Source organism: Sturnira hondurensis, unplaced genomic scaffold, assembly GCF_014824575.4.
Source record: "Sturnira hondurensis isolate 20B ecotype Veracruz unplaced genomic scaffold, ASM1482457v3 Scaffold0006413, whole genome shotgun sequence".
Lineage (NCBI taxonomy): Eukaryota > Metazoa > Chordata > Mammalia > Chiroptera > Phyllostomidae > Sturnira > Sturnira hondurensis.
In genome coordinates this window covers 25,479,204-25,491,879 of record NW_028079044.1, presented here as the reverse complement: position 1 = coordinate 25,491,879, position 12,676 = coordinate 25,479,204, and the positions used below count along the sequence as shown (strand labels likewise).

The 12,676-nt window shown below is 44.3% G+C and overlaps 1 non-coding gene across 1 annotated transcript; it reads left to right on the top strand.

Annotated features, from left to right (window-relative positions):
- The first annotated feature begins 227 nt into the window (after positions 1-227).
- On the top strand, positions 228-331 carry LOC118989005 (U6 spliceosomal RNA). The gene has a single exon (XR_005066907.1). It is a non-coding gene; the product is annotated as a U6 spliceosomal RNA (small nuclear RNA).
- Positions 332-12,676: the final 12,345 nt, after the last annotated feature.

Here is a 12,676-nt window from a genome sequence, read left to right as displayed (position 1 = left end):
ATATGAAATGATAAAGGGACTCATTTGAGAAAAAGAAGATCAAAACTATGAACAATAAAATAGCAACAAATACATATCTACCAATAATTAAATCTAAAAAGCAAACTAAGCAAACAGTAAGAACTGAGACATAATTGTGGGTAAGGAAAGCATTTTCATGGTTGCCAGATGGGAGGAGGGTGTGATGAAATGGGAGAAAAGGTGAAGGGATTAAGAACTACAAACAGGTGCTCGCTTCAGCAGCACATACACTAAAACTGGAACGATACAGAGAAGATTAGCATGGCCCCTGCGTATAAGCCTGGCGTTGAAAGGCAAATACCACATGATCTCACCTCTAACAGGAAGCTAAACAACAAAGCAAACAAGCAAGCAAAATGTAACCAAAGACACTGAAATAGAGAACGGGGGACAGTGAGTAGAGGGGAGAGGGGAGGGAATTTCAGGGGGGAAAAGCGAAGGATTCACAGGAACTAGTATAAAGGACACACGGACAATAACTAAGGGGGGTGGAAATGGGAGGGAGGTGGGGAGCACTGGGGGGGTGGGCTGGGATGGGAGTAAAAGGCAGAAAACTGTACTTGAACAACAAATAAATAAATAAATAAAATAAAAAGAAGTACAAATAGGTAATTATAGAATAGCTACGGGGATTCCAAGTACAATCTAGGAAATGGAGAGGCCAAAGAATTTACACACATGAACCATGGAAATGAACGATGGTGGGAGGATTGCCTGAGGGAGTGTGAGTGCTGGGTGTAGGGGAGCAAAGGAGGAAAAAGCAGGGCAACTGTAATAGCATAATCAATAAAATATAATTGAAAAAATAAAAACTGAAAAAACTATTTTTAATGTATTAATTTTTTAGAAAAAGAGAGGAAGTGGGGGAGACAGAGACAGAGAGAGAGAGAGAGAGAGAAACATCAGTTTGTTGTTCCATTTATTTACGCATTCATTGGTTGATTCTTGTACGTGCCCTGACTGGAGATAAAACCCACACCTTGGTGCATCATGACAATGCTCTAACCAACAGACCTACCTGGCCAGGGCTCATAATTTGTACTTTTATATGTTAAACATTAGACCAGAAACACCATCTATGTTCTCCACACATGCTCCTCCCACTTCAAAACTATATCACAAATTTGTTTCTGCATTCTCTAGCTGAAAATCCACTCATTTGGTTCAGGAACACCAGTGTTCCATGCAACTTAAAAAATCAAGATATCATTGGTTTTGGGTTTTCCAGTTGCACGGCAGAGCTAATTGAATTAAATGTAAGAATCAAGTGTCCTCACAAACCTACTATAGAATAACATTAGGGAGAGCTGGTGTGTGATGCTCATTCTGCAAGTGCACGGAATACATTTCAGTCAGGAAGTATATCTACCCTTGATATACTTCTAGTAGTAGTATATATGTAAAATTACTGTTGTGAAAAGCATGAATTTTCCACTAAGACTGGATCACATCTTCCCATTGAGACCCAAACATTTTCAACTTTGGATATAGAATAAAAGAAGCAAAGCTCTTTTTCCCTTGGATTGTGTCCTAGAGGTAAAAAGGAAAAAAAAATACTAGTTGCTTACAACTCAGTTTTTTTTATTTTGCTATGAAACTGCTAATTTATTTCTAGAGTTTTTTAAAAAATTACTTTGAAAGCGCTAAATGTTAATCAGTCCTCCATCTCTGAAACATACATGTAATGGTACTTTTAGAGCATACAGCTTTTCATTTACAGTATGGGAAAGAAATAGTATGTAATTTGGAAAGTGAATCTATTAGTCATAAAAACATACAGAAAAATACCTATAACTTTTACTCTAGAGACATGGTTAATGTTAAAAGTTACAGTATTATAATGCTAAATACTGATTTTATATCTTGAATTTAAAAATTATAGCCTACCCCTAATAAAATTATTATGACCAATATTGCACATGTTACTTATTTTGCTAGGGCAAATTTATATTTCCTTATCAATTTTACCATAACACTTATAATGAAGTTATATATATATGTTTATAATGGATAGTAAATGAGAGCACCATGAGAATTTAAGGGTGAGCAAGATCAGGGAAGAATTGCCGAGGAGGTAGCCTCTAAGTCAGGTTTCAAAACTGGGTAGAACATCCAAAAAGGTGAAGTGAAGGGTATGAGCATATTCATTTACCACTTATGTCTTATATCCACTAAATTCCAAGCACAGGTAAAGTATATCTATTAACAAGATGGATAAACATATTCTCTGCACTCATGAAACAGGTATTCCAAATAAACAACAGTAATGCTCCAATGTACATAAACCAACAAAACATAAGAGTAAATAATAGAAGGGGTATTACAGAGTGTGCCTGTTTGATGTGGAGGGCATTTAAATGTTGGTTAATCCAACCTTTTAAATCTGAATTTCTGCTACATTTCATTCACTCACACCTCCCTGTCATCTTTACTGAAGTAAAATAGATCACCCAATAATCTGGATGTAGTAATTTCAAAGAAACTTTGATTACAAAGTTTAAAAAAAACCCACATATTTAAAATGTAGCAGTTTGTCCTGGCTGGTGTAGCTCAGTGGATTGAGTGCCAGCCTGCGAACCAAAGGGTGGCGGTTCGATTCCCAGTCAGGGCACACGCCTGGGTTGCAGGCCAGTTCCCAGCAGGGGACATGTGAGAGGCAATTATACACTGATGTTTCTCTCCCTTTCTCCTTCCCTTCCCCTCTAAAAACAAATAAATAAATAATAAAATAAAATGTAGCATTTAAAAAGTAAATATGAAATGTCTTCCTGTACCTGGGGTTTGAATCCCAGCTCTGCCACAAACTACCTACATGAACTTGAGGCCACCACTGTAAGCCTGTTTCCCCAATTACTGCACCAACAGAACAGATCTACTCCAGAGCATTTATTGTGAGAATCAAATGAGATAAATGTCTCGTCAAATACTTTATATGTTACAAAATGCTACACAAATGGAAGCTAATATGATTATTATGTACTAAACTTCCTATATAATTTCACTACCTATCCAACCTATTCATTATCAAATAAAAAGAATTACCAGGGTTTAACCAGGGTTAAACCTATTTAACCTATTAAATAGGTTAAACCAGAATTAGTTTAACCAGAAATAGTTTAACCAGAATTACCTATTTAACCAGGGTTTACTTTATACTCACTTTAAGGTTAACCTGTTCAAAAAAATAGAATCCCATTATCAGAAACCTGCACATCAGTATGAAGCACTGTATTTGAGCGAAGCCATGAAGGACTGTCTAGCCTGGCACAACTGGCTTCTGTATAGACCACGGGTGTCAAACTCATTTTCACCAGGGGCCATGTCAGACTTGTGGTTGCCTACAAAGGGCCAAAATAATTTTCGAACTGGATAGATGTAACCACTCCTTAACTGTTAAGGAGTTGAAATTACATTTGGTCTTTTGAAGGTAACCATGAGGCTCACGTAGCCCCCAGTGAAAATGAGTTTGACACCCCTGGTACAGAACATAATCTCTCCCTTTCCCCAAAACTGCAGATACTAACTTTAATATACTTAGGTCCTGAAATAGTTGCTTGCTAGCGAGAACAGCATCACTTCCAAATCACACTACCATAAAACAAATGATAGTTTTCCTTTAAGCTTTCTTTGGAAATTAGTCCTTCCATAAATTAGACTAATCATTAACAGAATAAAAATATCTCTTCATAGTCCATATATTTTAACATGTTGCATTTATAATGACTGCTGAATAATTTCCAAAATGGCTTCAATCACTTCCAAAAACCAAAGCCCAAGAGTGCCAGCTTCCACCAGGAGGCGGGTATCTTTGAGGCTGAGAATACATAGGTGGAGGCACTGCCATTCAGTGCCTTCCTTCATAGCCCCAAGTTTATACAGAACTCAAGAATCTAAAGTGGCCATACATCTGGCTAGTTTAGGGATCTCTCTTTAGTGCTGATCAGAGTTTCCGATTACTCACTGGTGTGACGTGGTCCTACACTTACATATGACAATAATCTAACAATACATTTCATTTTTGCATAACTGCTTCAGTTCCAGCAGATTCACTAATGCTTTACAGTCCACCACATATCTGTAAATAATAGGATTTTTATAATTGATAAAAGCCATCACAAACAATATTTTTGCAATTATGTTGAAAGTACTTTCCTTATTCTTCTCACTATGCGATCTTCCAGAAGAAAGCAGTAAGCAGAAACAGTCTTGTATAAACCTTTATTTCAATAAAAAGAATTAAAAACCAAACCCTACAAATGAGTGTGTCTTATAAAAATGTTAGATCTGTAGGATCTTTAACAAGTGGTAGCGATAGGTGAGCTCTTTAGAGATAGTCAATAATTAGAATATCTGCCATAAATGTTCTTTTTAAAAAGGTCAGCAAGTCTGAAACCTGAAGACTTTCCACTTTTCAACCCCTTTCGCTGACATCCGCTCTCTGACCACCTCAACACACAAACCACTTCAAGGAGGAGAGGGAAGAGGTGAAGGGGAGGATCTGAATCAGGTCACTCAACTAAGGGAGACCTGTCCAAGGTCGCGAAAACGCCACCCCTCCACCCCTAAAATCTTGATTTTTAATTCGTCCGCACAGCGCCTCCTGCCGGCCCTGGGGACCTGCGTTCGCTGCGGGTGTGCAGAGCGCGGGGAAACTTGGACAGCCGCGCCCCCCCCGACGCTGCCCTCCTCCCGCGGGCAGCAGGGTGCGCTCCGGCCCCGCGCGGAAAGCGGGAAAGCACGAGCGACCTCGGTGCCGGCGGCCTGAGGCCGGGAGCCAGCGCCCGACGACGCGCCCGGTGGCCGGCTCCCACTTGACCTGGCACAAGGGGCCAAATGGGGCCCTCTGCGCCGCAGGCCCGCGCTCGGCCCGGGGCCGCGGGAGTGGTCTCCGCTGCGCCCGCGACGTCCGGCCCGTGGCTCAGCCCCGTTGCACCGCACTCGCCACACCCAGCGCGCTGGGGGCCCGCGGTCCTCAGCCGACCGGCGCTCTCGCCAGCTCGGCGACCTTGCCGGGACCGCACGGCTCCCGGCCCGCGGGGATGGCGGAGCTGAGGGGCTCTGTCCGGGCCCCCGGCCGCTCGCTCACACCTGCTCCCCAAATGGGCCTGGAGCCCGAGCCGCCGCGAGCTGTGGACATTCCCGTAGGAGTCCTCCCTCCTGCCCTTTACCACAGCCTCCTCCGCGGCGCTGCAGTCTCGTTTGAACCCCCAATGCGCTTTCCAATGAGTAAGCAAGAGAAGGGGCTCAAAGACGCGTTACCTGGGGGGAACCCAGCTCCTGAGCCACGTCTCCCGCCCGCACGTCCGCGGGGTCCCAACGTTTCTCCCAGGTCTGGAGCCGGCGCCCAGCGTCGCCGCTGGGGCTTCCTTTGCGGGCTGGGCGGGCTGCGGGCCCGAGGCGACCTGACCGCCCTCGTCCCCACGGGGAGCGAGCCGTCGAGGAGGGAGGCCGGCTCTCGGGGGCTGGAGACCTTCGGGCCCAGGCTTGGAGCGGGCCGCAGGGCGCGAGGTGTGCGGGGCGCGAGGTGTGCGCGCCGCTGTGCTCGGAGGCCGCGGTGCCAAGGAGCCTCTTGTCCCAGCGGGGAGGCTTCCCGGGCGGATCTGGGGGCTTGAGAGGCTTTAATAAGAGAAGAGGACGAGGTGGAGAGGTCTGCTAGACCCAAAGTAGTCCTCTCCCGGCCCTTCTTATCCCCGCCTACCTCTCCCCATCCCGCCTAGGATCTCTTTCCAGGGTCCTTTCCTTCCACCACGCCCTGTTCCCCCAATTCTCCCTCCCCCTGCTATCTGTCCCCGAGCCCCCCCCCCCACCCCGTCCTCTCCCACCTCCATGCTCTCCTCTCCTTCACTCTCCTCTCTCTCCCCCCTGTCCGATTTCTATCTCATCCTCCCCTCCGCCCCCCAGTTTATGATCTCATTGTTTCTTGGACTATATGGAAATACACTGCCCCCGGATATGAGACTAATTCCGTCTTTTTTACCTACAGTCCATAACAGTTTCTGGTATACAAGAGCGCTGCATAAATATCGAAGAGAATTCATAACAGGAAAGGAAATGTGTCTCCCCACGCTAGAGTTTTCCTCCGTTGGCCAAGTCGCAGATCCCCGTTGGCCATCGGTGGAACGGGAGGGCTCTGCGCAGGTTATATGACAAACCATCAGTTCTTTGCTCTCTGATCCACGTACTTACTGCCCAGATCCAAAGACCTGGCTGGGGCTCCCTTTTCTAAGGGGCGCACGGGGCCGTGAGAGCCCGGGGGCAAGGGGCCACCCAGTTTTGTGAGATGCCCACCCCAGAGCAGGGCTCGCGGCCGGGTCCCTCCAGGGGGACCAGGGTCCAGACCCCTGCCCGAGCCCCTTCTGATCCCCAAAGCTGAGGGCTGTCGCGCGACCATGAGGCCAGCTCAGCTCTCCGCAGACTCTGACCATGTCCTGGAAGGTGTCTCGACCCAGAAACTGGGGAAGGTGCGCCTCCAGGTTACTCAGACCGTTCTGCTGGCCCCGCAGACGAGGCCCTGGCTCTGTGCCTCGGGTTGTGCTTCTGAGCAAGGCCCGAGAGGAGCCCTGGGTCTGTCCAGCGGAGGCTCGTGGCGAACGTGAGCCTGAAGCCCCTTGGCAAGCTGAGTTACTCTCCCAGGGGCAGAATACTCAGGGCCACGTCTGAGCGCCCTTGGCTGCGTGGCTTCTTTCTGCTCTGTTAGTGTGTGAACCTTATATGCTCTTTAGAAATTATATAACTGTAGCCTATACAATAAATACATTTTTACCGATTACCGTGCTTGCATAAACAAATAATCGCTGTGGGCACAAGTACAGAGTCTTCAGGAAAAAAAGAAGTGGCCAAGACTGCCTGTTTGGGGGTCTTGGGCCACACTACAGCTCCCAACTAACTGGTTGAGTGGCTAAGGGCAATTCGCTAAGTCCTGCTTCCCGTCCCTCTATCATTCACTAAGTAAAGATGATGGGTAAACTGTACAATGCTTGTGCTCTTCCCTTTCCAACTCGGAGACTCTCCCCTACAGAGGCTTTTTAAAAACTTCAATTAGCTTTTGAATTAGCTGCCTTTGTTTTCCTCTTTTTAACCCTTTTAATCTCTATGACATTTAGAGGAGAGGTGAGAAACAGTTTAAAATTTAAAGCAAGGAGAAAGTACTCAGAAGTCTGAAAAAATGGAGAAAGTGGAAAGATCAATTTATATAATCTTTTTTTAAGTTTCCAGTTTCTCCAATGAAAATAAAACCAAACAGAGCCCTTTAGAGCCCAGCCTCTGGCTCAGGTTTCCAAAGAAGCAGTGAAGTCAATGAAGTTCAAGTTTGTAGAGGTCAGGGTATGTATTGGCTTGGTGGGTTCCCATCAGTCTATCTCTTCTCTCTAGGCTGCCAAATGAAATACTGTGGGTCTTAACTGCTTGAACAAGCAATTTAAAAAGTTCAAGTAATCCTCTAACTCAGAAAAATTGTAAAAATGAAAAATAAAGGAGTACAGCTAAAGAAGCAGAAAGAGGCTATATCTTAAAGGGCCTTGTATACTGAATTTGAACTTTATCCTGAAAGCTATGGGAAGCTCTTGAAACATTTTAAGTGGGAAATGAATGATACATTTTGCTTTTTAGAAAGATCATTTGACAGTAACATTGGGGACACAGGAGGGTTGGGACACAGATTGTAGGGAAACCAGTTAGGAGACTATTGCAGTAACTACTGAGAGAAGCGATGAGAATCTCAATTTGGGCAATGATAGTGGCGGTAGTCATGATATTGAGGGGTGATAGGGAAAGAGGGAGGGACTGATACAAGAGATAATAAGAAAGCCGATGAGAGAACCTGATGACGAACGAAGTGTGTTGAATGAGTGAGAATGAGGAGTAGAGACAGATTCCCAGGCTTCTAGCTCAAGGATCTGGACATTGGATGATGCTACTTACCGAAAGAGGAGCCAGGACATGTTGAGTTTAGTGTGTCTGTGACACATCCAAGTAGAGATGTCAGGTGAAGGGGTATCTAGGTCTGAAGTTCAGCAGCAATCTGGGCTGAAGGAAAAGATTTAGAAATCACCACCATAAAAGTAGTGGTGAAGTGATGCCCACGTTTTGATGGACCACTCAAGGACAGTATCTAGTTAAAGGGAAAAATTAGGTAACATCAAGTCAACTGGCCATTGGAGGATATTAAGAAGAAATGGACAAAAAGGCGGAAGGAAAGCGTAAGTCTGCACATCATTTTGGGGATACCTATTATCTTCTAGTTAGTGGTCTGGATCTTTATAGCCATTATTTCATTAAATACATACAGCAACCCTAGAGATCATGTTTTCAAGTAGAAAAATGTAAGTTCTGGTAATTAACTTAACTAGAAGAATGTTTAGCTCTAGAGTCAGATGAAATTTAGACTGAAATCTTACCTCTCTGAGTCTCAATTCTACATCCACAGAATAGGACTAAATACAACCTACCTCTGCGGACTGGTGTAGAGACTGGATGAGGCAGCATATATATAAACTGCCTGGCACAATGAGTACTCAGTACCTGAGAGTTACTATCCTTATTAATGGCCATACCCCCATACCACTATGTTAACTCGAGTGGTTACTGTCTGTTCTTTAGCTCTTTGGCCCAAACATATATTTTCCCCTGAAGTCCTTAGAGTACAATTAAAACCTGTGCCAGACTAACATTTTATAATAAGCCTTTAATGAAGACTTGGACATAGCCAGGTAGGAATGAACCCAAAGAGCAACATACAGCGGGATCATCTGAAAGTGTAGCACTTTACTTTAGGAGCCCCTATAGGGGTAGCACCTTCCTGCCCAGATCCTGGAGAAGCCGTCTTTCTAATATCATGAGGGAACACCTTCAGGCTATACAATTTCAAGTCCAGCAAAGGTGTGACCCCACAGGGAGTCAGGAGTTCTCACTGAAATCCAAGACTCATCGTCCAAGGTCCCATCAGTCCCTCTGAGGAACTTCCTCTTCCATATTATTGTTGAAGGGGATACCTGCTTTCTTCAGAGACAGTCCCGTCTTTCTCTGAAAGTGTGGCCTTACACCAGGACTTCAATAGGAGAACCTTATTAGAACACAACAAAGTAAGCACAGCATTCATATATGGGTTACACCCTTTTCATCATTCCTAGAAAAAGATGAGACTTCTTGTATAAACTCTTAATTTTTCTTTTTATAAATATATTTTATTGATTACACCATTACAGTTGTTCTATTCCCCCCCTTAATTCCCCTCTACCCTACACACCCCCTCCCCCACCCTTCCCCCCTTTAGTTTATGCCCACATGTCTCAAGTTCTTTAGATTCTATATTTCCCCCACTATTCTTGCCCTCCCCCCTATCTATTTTCTATCTACCATCTATGCTGCTTATTTTCTGTACCTTCTCCCCCCTTCTCCTCCTCCCACTCCCCTGTTGCTAACCCTCCATGTGTTCTTCATTTCTATGGTTCCGCTCCTGATCTAGCTGTCCTCTTGGTTTGCTTTTGTTTTAGGTGTGGTTGTTAGTAACTGTGAGTTTGCTGTCCTTTCACTGTTCCTATTTTTTATCTTCTTTTTCTCAGGTAAGTCCCTTTAACATTTCATATAATAAAGGCTTGGTGATGATGAACTCCTTGAATTTGATCTTATCTGAGAAGCACTTTATCTGTCCTTCCATTCTAAATGAAAGCTTTGCTGGATAGATCAATCTTGGCTGTAGGTCTTTGGATTTCATGACTTGGAATACTTCTTTCCAGCCCCTTCTTGCCTGTAAGGTCTCTTTTGAGAAATCCGCTGACAGTCTGATGGGTACTCCTTTGTAGGTGACTGTCCCCTTATCCCTTGCTGCTTCTAGGATTCTCTCCTTCATTTTAGTCTTGGCTAATGTAATTATGATGTGCCTTGGTGTGTTCCTTCTTGGGTCCAACTTCTTTGGGACTCTCTGAGCTTCCTGGATTTCCTGGAAGTCTATTTCCTTTGCCAGACTGGGGAAGTTCTCCTTTATTATTTGTTCAAATAAGTTTTCCACTCGTGGCTGTTTCTTTCCCCCTTCTGGTACCCCTATAATCCGGATGTTGGAACGTTTAAAGATGTCCTGGAGGTTCCTAAGCCTCTCCTCATTTTTTTGAATTCTCATTTCTTCATTCCTTTCTGGTGGGATGTTTTGTTCTTCCTTCTGGTCCATTCCATTGATTTGAGTCCCAGTTTCCTTTCCATCACTATTGGTTTCCTGTGCATCTCCCTTCATTTCAATTAGTTTAGCCTTCATATGTTCCTCTAATTTGTGACTATAATCAACCAGTTCTGTGAGCATCCTGAAAAACAGTGTCTTGAATTGTGCATCTGAGAGGTTCACTATTTCCTGGTCACTTAGAGTTATCAGCTCTGGGGCTTTGAGTTCTTTTTGAGCCATATTTTGGATTATTCATGCCTGTAACGTAAGAGGAGCAGAGCCCTAGGTGTTCACCAGGGCCTGGCGACCCAGTCGCTGGGATGTGACGCTGTATGTGGGGGCGGGGCCAAAGGAAGGCAATGGCAAGCACCCTTTGCTTTCTCCCACTGCCACTGGGGGCCGAGCCATTCATCCCACTGCTCACGAGTGGGCTGCGCAATTTCTCCCACTGCTCACGAATGTGTGACCACGGTCAGCCGCTGCTGGGTTTGTTGCTGGGGGCTGCGCAGTCCGTCTCACTTCTCACTCCCACCATCCCAAGCCCTCACTGGGTCCGCCAGCACTACCCCGGATGCCTGGGCACCTGGGGTCGGGGGATCCTTCCTGCCTGACCCTGCTCCGCTGCTGGCTCTGCCCCTCTTACCGGTCCGGTAGAAAGGTTCGTTGTTGTTGGACTTCCCTATAGTTCAATTTTCTGTTCTTTGGCTGCGTCTTTGTTCTCCAAACCTTTGTTGTATTCAAACTTGGTTGTGGGAGAAGGCACAGTGTTTCCACCTGCGCCTCCATCTTGGCGGAAGTCCGAACTCTTAATTTTTCTTGGCCTTTAGTCTTCCTCTATGCAAAAGCCACTCTGAAAAGCGAGTTTGGATAAAGCCAGAAGTTGTCTGTAGTCCAAGGACAACAAGACATAGCAAAGGGTACCTACTGGACTAAAAATAAGAGGAAGATTTTTGTCAGTATAGTGGAGAAAGAACCACAAATTTATGTTTTAAAAATTAAAAGATGTAGCCCTGGCTGGTGTAGCTCAGTGGATTGAGCGCGGGCCTGCGAACCAAAGGATCGTGGTTCAATTCCCAGTCAGGGCACATGCCTGGGTTGCAGGCCAGTTCCCAGCAGGGGACGCATAAGAGTCAACCACACATTGATGTCTCTCTCCCTCTCTCCTTCCCTTCCCCTCTAAAGATAGATAAATAAAATCTTTTTAAAAAAATTAAAAGATGTAGTAGATATAGAAATGAATAAATTATCGGGTAGTGTTCACTCACGTGTTTTTAATCCTGTAATACAGTTAGGTATTTCAAAGTATAGAGACTTTTGATCTAGGCTTTGGTACAATTCATAATGGCAGTTCTTTTATTTGTTTTTTCACATTTGTTTCAAGGAATGCGGAGACATATTCTGCCCTAGGGCTCCAGTCTGTTTACCTCTAAAGTGAGGATCCTGTGCAGCATTTTTCAGGGCTAGGCACACAGCTTGAGAAAGCAGTGGGAAATTATCCTCTTTAGGTTCAGAATTGTAATGGAATCTGTCGGGAAGGCAATGGGTCTCCCCATCCTCCAAAAGGAGGAGAGCTATGGTCAGGGCAGTATGAGAAATGCTGAGTCATATTTTGTTAACGAGGTCTCTCTCCTACTGTGCTTCTCAGACACATTAACTCTTAATGTACTTTGTGAAGTTTCAGATGTGCTTGACTACAAAATCCTTTATGTCTCAGAGTCTAAAAAGACTTCTGTCATGCATTATGCTCTACAGAAAACTAATATTTGCCATTGCTATCTGAGCATTACTGGCCTAGCTTTTATTGGAAAAAGTCATTTCAATGCTCTCTCATCATTGAACTCATTGAAATCATTACCATTGAAATTCATCTCCTACGGTGAGTCTTCCTCTCTCACTGACAAGGGAAACTTCTACATGCTGTCATATAAGCCAACATATACATGGATAATAACATATTTAGATTTTTTTATTTATTGAGAGAGAAACATTGATTTGTTTTTCCACTTATTTATGCATTCATTTGTTGATTTCTGTATGTGCCCAGGCAGGGTATCAAACCCACAACCTTGGTGTATCAGGGACCACAATTGAGCACCCACCCAAGCAGGGCAATGTATTCATTTTTTCATTCATGTTTTTCTTTCTCTTTGTTTGTCTCTGATGCTAGATTAATACAGTGCCTAACATATGCTGATACACAAATATTTGTTGAATGGCTATCAAATGAATGAGAAGTATTAGAAGAAATATAAATTCAATCAGAGGAATTTCTTGGTTGCAGATATGCCTTAGGGTTCCTCCTAGGAACCTTAGGTTCCTCAGGTTACAGAAAGATAAAAAGGACAACCCCCACTGACACACCCACTAGGCAAACACCTATTCTGTATTCTTTTGTCCAGGCAACCTTAATCATTACCAAGAGCTCCCGTGAGTGGAACCATAGCTGTATAATTCCATTGGATTGTTTCCATAAGGTTTTAGCTCAAGAGAGAAAACATGACTAGG